The following is a 9,505-nucleotide window of genomic DNA, read 5'->3' on the forward strand; positions in this document are numbered from 1 at the left end:
GACAAGGGGAATAATAATTAAAATCACAATAGCTGAGCTGTCCTGGGCATTTATAAAGGGGTGAGCATTTTACAAGCTTGATCTCCCCAGGAGGTTGGTGCGATCAAGAAAACTCAGGACCAGAAATGTTAAGAAACTTGTCCAAGGTCACACAGAAAGTAAGTGAAGGACCTTGGCCTCAGACCTAGCAGGACTGGACTCCAGAAACTGTGGGAGTCCAGTCCTCTCTTTCTTCCATATGAAAGGGCTGAAGGAATAATGTGCAAACATGCTTATACCCGCCACCTAGATCCTAGAGTTAATATTTTGCTATCATTGCTTTCTCACATATGCATCTCCTATCCATCCATCAATCTATTTTATTGACTTTTGGGGAGGTAGGCATTTTAACCTCACACTGTTCTGATGTGGATCATTTTTAAAGTCTTTATTGAATTTGTTACAATATTGCTTCTGTTTTATGTTTTGGTTTTTTGGCCACCAGTCATGTGGGATCTTAGCTCCCCGACCAGGGATTGAACCCGCACCCCCTGCATTGGAAGGCAAAGTCTTAACCACTGGACTGCCAGGGAGGTCCCTATTTTATTTACTTTTGTGTGTGTTCATTTCTTAGTAAGTTGCAGATATCAGTACACTTATCCCTAGACGTATCAGCCTGCATATCGGTCACTAGGGTTTAATATTTGTGTACAGATTTTTTTAGATAAAAGTTACATCCATGAAATGCATCAACCTTAAGCATGCCAGTACGTGAGTTTTGACAAATGCGTATACCTTTGTAACGCACACCCCCTATCAAAATAGAGCACATTACCATCTCCTGTTAACTTTCCCTCAGGGGTCTTCCAGTCTATACAACAGAAGCAAGTAACTCTTCCTTTTTTTTTTTTCCATCATGAGTTAATTTAACCTGTTCTAGAACTGTACAAAAAATGGACTCATAACGTATGTGTATGAGTAAGTGTAAGGTTTTTCACTAAGCGTCATGTTTTTGAGATGCACGCATGGCATTGCATGTGTCAATAGTCTGTTCACGTTTATTGCTGAATTCCATCATATGACTGTACCTCAGTTTGTTTATCCATTCTCCTGTTTATGACCATCTAGGCTCTTTCCAGATTTTGGATGATTATGAGTTAAATGGCTGTGACTGTAGCAGACAAACAATCCTTAAAGACTTGGCTTTTGGTAGACATATGTTTCTATTTATTTCTCTTGGGTAAATACCTAGGAATGGATTCTGGGCTATAGGATAGCTGTGTGTTCCATTATATAAAAAAACCACCTCACTTTCTCCAAAGTGGTTGTACCATTGTAATTCCTATGGACAATGTACGTGAGTTAGCTTTTCCACATCCTTGCCAACTTTTGGTCTTGTCAGTTTTTCTAGTTTTAACCATCCTGGGTGTATAGTGGTAGCTCAAGGTGGCTTTTAATTTGCATTTTCCTCATGACTAATGATCTTGACACTTTTTCATGTGTTTATGGGCATTCATAAATTCCCTTTCCTTTTAAAGTTATCTGATCAAATCTTTGTCCTTTAAAAGATACTGCATTATCTATTTAATTTTGAATCAGAAGAGTACTTTATGTATTCTCAATACCACCCCTTATACAAACAGATAATTTGTAGCCTGTGGTTTTAACCTTCAGGAGGTCGGAGGAGATGTAGAGACTTGGGGTGTTCAAACTGTTCATTCTGCAGTAGGAGACACTTAGGGTGACATGAGTCAGGTTCTCCTCTTGCTGCCCCACCCCAATCCACGGCTGTGTAAATCACAAAGCTGAAGAGTTCTCTGTACCCTCAGAAATAGATGGGGTAAGAGAAAAAAGAGCTGGGAAAAGAAGAAGCAGAGGAAGAGGGGACTGGCTCAAGAAAGAAGTGCACGGAGTTAAGCTTGGGAGGCTGTGTCCCACACCCAGCTTTCCTTCCCCTGGAAACAGCTTCCCATCACATGGAGGTTTTAGAGACTCTTTTGTGTTGACTTCTGTAGACTTGGGATCTGTGATAGTCATTTCTGCTGTTCAACAAATATTTCCACCTCTCCTCCTTCCTGTTTCAAGAAAGGACTGTATTTCCTTGCCTCCTTTGAAGTTAGGCTGGCCATGTGGCTTTCTCTGGCCGGTGAAATGTGAGCAGAAGTTGACTTTTGGGCAGAAAAATGTAAGAGCCAGGACCATCCTTGCTTCCCATGTTCTCTTCCCACGACCATGGTGGGTCTGTGAGTGGTAAATGTGAGCAGAGCCCGTGCTGGCATGAGTTAGATACGAATCCTTAGTATGAAATCAACTTTCTGCTGAGATTTTTGTGGTTGTTTGTTACTGCAGCATAACCTAGCTTATTCTGATTGATAGAAAATTTCTACCTTCTCTTTCCATAGGCTTCTGAAGAGGTACAATGGAATTTATATTATGCAGCTTTCTTACTTCTTTAGCTGTGTGCCTTCACAGTTCTGTGAAACTGATAGCCTGATTATCTTACAGCACATGAATAACTACAACAGTTGGAACTTGATCTTGCCATTAAGTTTCTTCTCTTGGCCTTTTTTTAAACAGCAGGAAAGTGGTTTTGATTTTTAATGTATGATAACCAGCAAAGTGAATTAGGGCACATTTTAATTCAGGCAAAAACAAACAAAATTTAATTCTGTTTTGAAATAGGGATGAAAGAGTATAGAAATCATGTGAACTTGTAGCTTCTCATGGGATCCCAAAAGGGTTTGCATTGGCAAACTAAGCAAAAGCTTCCCTGAAAAAATAGGAGCCAGAGGGGAAACCCAGTATCCTGGCTGTTGAAGAGTCTTCTGTAAGAGATGCACAGGACCCAGCATTCAGATCAGTCCCAGAAGAAGACGGAATCAGTCAGCCAGGGTGAGTGTAACTTCTTTTCTCCAACCAAGCCCTATAGTCATGGCCCATATTTGTCAACCAATTCCTGCTCATTAATCAGCAGATTCATAGCTTCCAAGCTGACGTGTCCAGTTTCAAACTAATGACTTATTAATTGTTTCAGACTCTTTAGCATATCAAAGTGGTGTTTACAAAGGGCCTAGCCCTTAGCTTTGGGAATTAAAGAGTAAATAACAGTCCAGTTGATTCTACATTATTCAACAAATATTTATTGATCACTTTTACAGGGCTCAGTAATTACCATTCATATATGAATCTGCCCAAAATGAAGCAAGTGGGGGTCTAGTTAAATCCCAGGGGTGAGCAGTGTCAACAGAGAACCAATCGGTCACTTTTTTTCACCAGCGAAAGCTCACAGAGCAGCCTTCTCCTTCACTCTGGAGCGGTGATGGCCGCAAAGCCTCAGAACTTGTAGGACCCTAGTGCGAGCGGTGATGTTTTCAATTGTGATGGCAATTCGCACTCTTCCCCAGCCTGGCTTCTTTCAGGAGCTTGGCCTCTGGACCCGGGCTCATTTTTGTGGCTATATCAATATCCTTCGTGATGGCCCAGCTTGCATACGATGGATAATGATCTGCTCTTGTGATTATCATTCATTTTGCAATTTTATTTCAATCAGAAAAGCAAGGCTCAAGGGTGTGGCCCTACCCAACTCTCCATGGCTGAGATCTTAATTCCCTGGGATGGGAGGCCCTGATGAACACACATGGAACTGATTTAGTGGCCAGATGGCCTAAAAGCAGAGGGAATTGTACTAAAGAAGCTGGCTTCTCTGCCAGGCTGTGTTTCTAGACCATGTATGTGGCTAACAGTACGGAGTCATTGCTGAGTGCCAGACACGGCTACACGCACTACTTCTATTATCTCATTCAATCCTAGCAACAACCCTAGAGGTAAATGTTAATTTTGTCCTCATTTTATAAATGAGGAAACTGAGGCACAGAAATTCCAGGCCACTGAATGGCAGAGTCAGAATTTGCTCTCAGTAAGCTTAACTCTACAATCATCAAGAACCTTTAAGAACATTGTGCCAGGCTTCTTGGCAACATTCTGGCATTTAAAGTAAGCCAGTTAGGCCCTGTTGAACAAATCTAAGCTCTATGTTCTGAGAGAGGTGTAATGGGATATTTATAAAAGCCTAGGTGGGGACTTCCCTGGTGGTGCAGTGGTTAAGAATCTGCCTGCCAATGCAAGGGATATGGGTTCGATCCCTGGTCTGGGAAGATCCCACATGCTGTGGAGCAACTAAGCCCATGTGCCACAACTAATGAGCCTGCACTCTAGAGCCCATGCACCGCAACAAAGAGTAGTCCCAGCTCACCACAACTAGAGGAAGCCTGTGTGCAGCAATGAGACCCAATGCAGCTAAAAAATAAAATAAATAAATAAATAAAAACTTAAAACAAAAACCCTAGGTGATTAAAAAGTTCTGTATTAAGGGCTTCCTAGGTGGTGCAGTGGTTAAGAATCCGCCTGCCAATGCAGGGGACACGCAGGAAGATCCCACATGCCGTGGAGCAGTTAAGCCCATGCGCCACAACTATTGAGCCTGAGCTTTAGAGCCCGTGAGCCACAACTATTGAGCCCATGTGCTGCAACTACTGAAGCCCACGCGCCTAGAGCCCGTCCTCCTCACCAAGAGAAGCCACGGCAATGAGGAGCCCACGCACCACAATAAAGAGTAGCCCCCACTCACCGCAACTAAAAGAAAGCCCATGCACAGCAAAAAAGACCCAACACAGCCAATAAAATAAATAAATAAATAAATAAATAAATAAATAAAGTAAATTTATTTTAAAAAAAATGCTTTAAAAATTATGTATTAAATAATCTCCAAGAGCCAGTGTAAAATGAAAAGGGAAAACCATAACACAGTATGTGCAGTATGATCACACTTATGTAAAAACAGGAGAGCTACATTTATCTGTACATATATCTGAAGAAGAATGCCGAAAGTCACTGTGTACTGCATTTACCTCTAAGATGGAAACCGGGATGCAGAGGATAGTGAAGAAGGAATTTTCCTACTCAGTTCTGTGGAATGAAGGTTTGCTTTGACTTTTTTCACAGTAAGGATGTATTCATATATTATTTATATAATTTTTAGAAACACACCTCTATTAAAAAGTTATAAACAAGTGTCGCCAAGGATATGGAGTGAGTGGGATTTGGACTGTAAAATGAGGCAGCTGTTTTAGAAAATGGGTTGGCGGTTCCTTAAAATGCCAAACCTAGAGTTACCATATGACCTAGCAATTCCACCCAAAAACTCTTAGGTGAATGTTCATTGCAGCATTATTTATAGTAGCCAAAAAGTGAAAACAACCCAAATGTCCACCAACTGATGAATAGATAAATAAAGTGGGTAAATAAAAAGAAAATAAATTAAATACATTAAATAGCCAGACAATGGAATATTATGCAGCCATAAACAAGGAATGACATAGTGACACATGCACAGCATGAGTGGATCTTGAAAGCATACTAAGTTGAAGAAGCCAATCACAGAGCATCATGTATTGTGTAATTCCATTTATATGCAACTAGAACAGGCAAATCCGTAGAGAGTGAGTAAATCAGTAGATCCTGAGATTTCTTTTAGGGGTGATGAAAATGTTCTAAAATTAGATTCTCATGATGATTGCACAATGCTTGTGAATATGCTTTCAATGGGTGAACTTTATGGTATGTGAAATATATCTGAATAAAGCTGTTCTTTAAAAAATCTGTGCAATGTACTTCATTAAGTACTACAGACTAACACTTTTTAAAACTATTTTCAGATGATAAATGAAATACGTTTAAAAACATTTAGATGACATATAAAGGCATAATTAAGAAAACTAAAATCACCAGAGACTTAAAAATCTATGATAAAATGACACCTGCTCATAGTAGAAATTTGGAAAATACGGAAGGGCATAAAAGGACAATTAAGGATTTTTTTTCATCGGAAACTCCCAGTCCCTCTCTCCAGTGATAACCAGTTTCATCAACTTTATACATAAGTGCCTAAAACACGTCCGTGCATGTACAAGCATGCAAAGAAAAAAATATGTATATGAGTGTATGTATATATATGCACACACATATATATACACACACACACACATAATTCTGTATATGTATACATACACACACACATATCCTTTTAAAAATAATTCTACAGCATACACTATTATGACTCTTGACTTTTGAAAGTGAACAATTTATCTTGTAGATCCTCCCCCGTCGACACCGCTGGGTCTAGTTCATCATTATAACAGCAGCACACGATGATGTATAATACTCCACAAGATATTGGCTATCTTTTCTTGCTGGTGTCTCCCATGTTTTGCTTTTGCCGACACTGCTGCCCCCAACACTGAGTATGGGACGTTCTTCCAGGAGGGGGTCTCCAGGTCAGATATAAACAGGGTATGAGAGACCTATTAATCCATGCCCTCCCCAAACTTCTGTTTTGTCTTGATTCAGATACTTTATTCATACCCACGGTCCAAAATTTAAAAGCACAGCAGGGTACAATTCCACTCCTGGGTATTTACTGAACGAAAACTAAAACACTGCCTTGAAAAGATATCTGTGCCCCCTCCCCCTCCCCATGTTCATGCAGCATTACTTATAGGAGCCAAGATGTGGAAACAACCTAAGTGGCCATGGATAGATGAGTGGATAATGAAATACTACTCAGCCACAAAAATGAAGGAAATCCTGCCATTTGCAACAACATGAACGGACCTTGAGGGCATTATGCTAAGTGGGAGAAGTCAGACAGAGAAAGACAATACTGTATGATCTCACTTACATGTGGAATCTAAAATTAAAAAAAAAAAACTCATGGGTAGGAAACATATTGGTGGTTGCCAGAGGAGGGTTGGGGATGGGCAAAATGGGTGAAGGGGGTCAAAAGGTAGAAACTTCTAGTTATAAGATAAATATGTCCTGAGCATGTAACGTACAACATGGTGACAATACTTAATAACGCTGTATTAGATATTTGAAAGTTGCTAAGAGAATGAATCTTAGAAGTTCTCATCACAAGAAAAAAACTTTGTAGCTATTCTGTGATGGATTCTGTTAACTAGACTTCCTGTGATCATTTTACAATATTCACATATATTGAATCATTGCGTTATACATCTGAAACTAATATAATGTTATATTTCAATTATTTCCCAGTTTTTCAAAAAAGCTTAACAGGGTGTACAGTGAAAAGTACATGTCTTCCGCCCCTAGTGAAACAGTACTGATCCTGGGGACCAACCATCACTGCCAAGTCTCGGTCCCTTCATGAACGTGTGTGAAACTGTTTTAAACCGTGGAGAATGCCTTTTCAGGTGGACTGTTCAAGATGCCAGTACAAATGGGTACCTCAGTTCTTAGAGGTCAAGATAGAACATTTCCTCTTGGTAAATATTAAATAGCTTTTAAAACTGAAATAGATAGCTCCCTCGTCCCCAAATTAGGGGGTAAGGCAAACAGCATTTTGGAACTCTATAAAGAACTCCATAATTGGGGTGATAACACTGGTTAGAACGATTTAGCGAAACACACACACACACACACACACACACACAGAGCATGGTCAAGTAGAAAGTTGCTGGAAATTTGAGTCAGACTGGCTACATCTGAATCACAACTCCATTGTTTACACACCATGAACCCGAGTTATGAGCTAGCTCAGAACCTCAGCTTCCAAGGCTGTGAACTGGGGATAATATTGCCTACTTTGCAGTTTTTCGGGCAGCAGGGCCAGAACTAGGATGAGGTGACCGAGACATTCATGTTAGAAGCAAAGTTTAAGGCGGTGCCCCAAAGCTCAGTCCGACAGAGATAAATAATATTTTCGTGCAATATTTCAAAAAATCAAATTAGTAAACTATGGCTTTGGGGCTGGCTGCGGTTTTTGTAAAGATGGTTTTTTTGGAATTAGAGTTGATTTACAGAGCGCCTCAAGTTCAATGTCTGACACTTAAAAATAGGTGTCTTTCAGGTGAATCATGGAGCTTGGGTTAAGGGGTGTTTGTTGAATCCTTGGATCAGAGGATACCTAATTGAAAACGTTGTCCGGTGACTCTCGTGCTCCCCTCACCACTCACTCCTATTTCTCACAACGGAAATGGGGCTCCCTCCTCGAGCCATTTATCAGAGTGGCAGATTAAAATTATGTGACAGGAAGTTTTCTGTTCATATTGTAATCTAACTGAATCACCGGGTCTCTATTGATAATTCATTATGTGATGCTGCACTCTCGCTGAAGCTCTGAAATGTTTTCTTGCCATAATGATTTTAAACCCCACTTCTATAATGGCCTCCTGACGGCGTCCATCGGCATCCTTTCCGTGTACCGTAATATTATTCTGCAATCCGTCTTGGGAGAATGCTTAAAAGCTTTCTCTCATTTTCTCCACTTAACTCATGTATTCTCCGAGTTTTTACATTAAACGGTCATTCTTAATATCCCATGACACGTCACCTCTTTTCTAGAGAGGACACGGATACAGTACTTACCCGATTCCAGAATCTATACTAATCAAATCACGCTTCCCCACTTCAGCCGAGAGCAGTTCGTTCAGTGGAACAGCATTTAATCTGGAGAAGGAACTTATGAAAGAGAACAAAAACAATTTAAGCTGCAGTTGGTTAAATGCGAATGTGATTGATGCAATTTGTTGTATAAAAAGGAATTAGCAGATATTGAAGTCAAGCTGTGGAATGAAGGTCAAAAATGCCGAGATTTATTGTCTGCGGACAACCGACAACAAGGCTTTCTTAATAGCCTAACCCAGGCATATTGTGGATAAACATTTGAGTTTTGATATGGAAGGAGAAGAAAGGCTACAGCTAAAGCTTTAAATCTACACTCTGATCTAGTAATTTAAAAACACTGAAATCCATCCTTGAAACCCTGATATTTTACTCCGGACTCCCTCCATTCTGCTTAATCTGTGCTTCCCAGCCCTGCCTTGAGCAAGAAGCCAGAAAGCCGATGAGCAGCACCTATTTCAAGGAAGAAAGAAGGTCTGATCATCAACTCACCTTCCCTGTAGGATTCAAACACAAAATGGAAAACGTGAAGCCCAAATTCCTTTGAGGTATGAAGGGACAGAACTGACTGGCCTTGAGGCTCCTGGGCTGGGAGTATTTTGATTTGAAGAGTCAGGGACCTCCAAACCTGCAGGCTGATTTCTTTCTCTTGCAGTTAGAAAGTTCCATCTCACTAATGGATTGGGGGCAGGACATGGGATGTATTGGGAGGCCAGTAATGGAGAAGATGTTCATTTCAATCTGAGAGTGGCTGGGGGTTGAGAGGAGGTCAGTGAGCAAAAGACAAGGGACCATGAATCATCCATCCTTTCCATGTGGGCACCAGCCCTGAGGGGGGACGGATGACCTTGACTGACCTACTCAGAATCTGCATGGTGGGGACCCCAAGAACAGAAAGCAAAAATTCCCCAAACATTGGAGCCCAAAATATCTAGGTTTGAATTCTGTCTCTGCCACATAATAGCTGTGTGACTTTGGGCAAGCCACTTGACCTTTCTGAACCTCAGTTTCCTGATCTGTATAATGGGGATGACAATACCTACCTTGG

Source organism: Hippopotamus amphibius, chromosome 16 (assembly GCF_030028045.1).
Source record: "Hippopotamus amphibius kiboko isolate mHipAmp2 chromosome 16, mHipAmp2.hap2, whole genome shotgun sequence".
NCBI classification, from domain to species: domain Eukaryota; kingdom Metazoa; phylum Chordata; class Mammalia; order Artiodactyla; family Hippopotamidae; genus Hippopotamus; species Hippopotamus amphibius.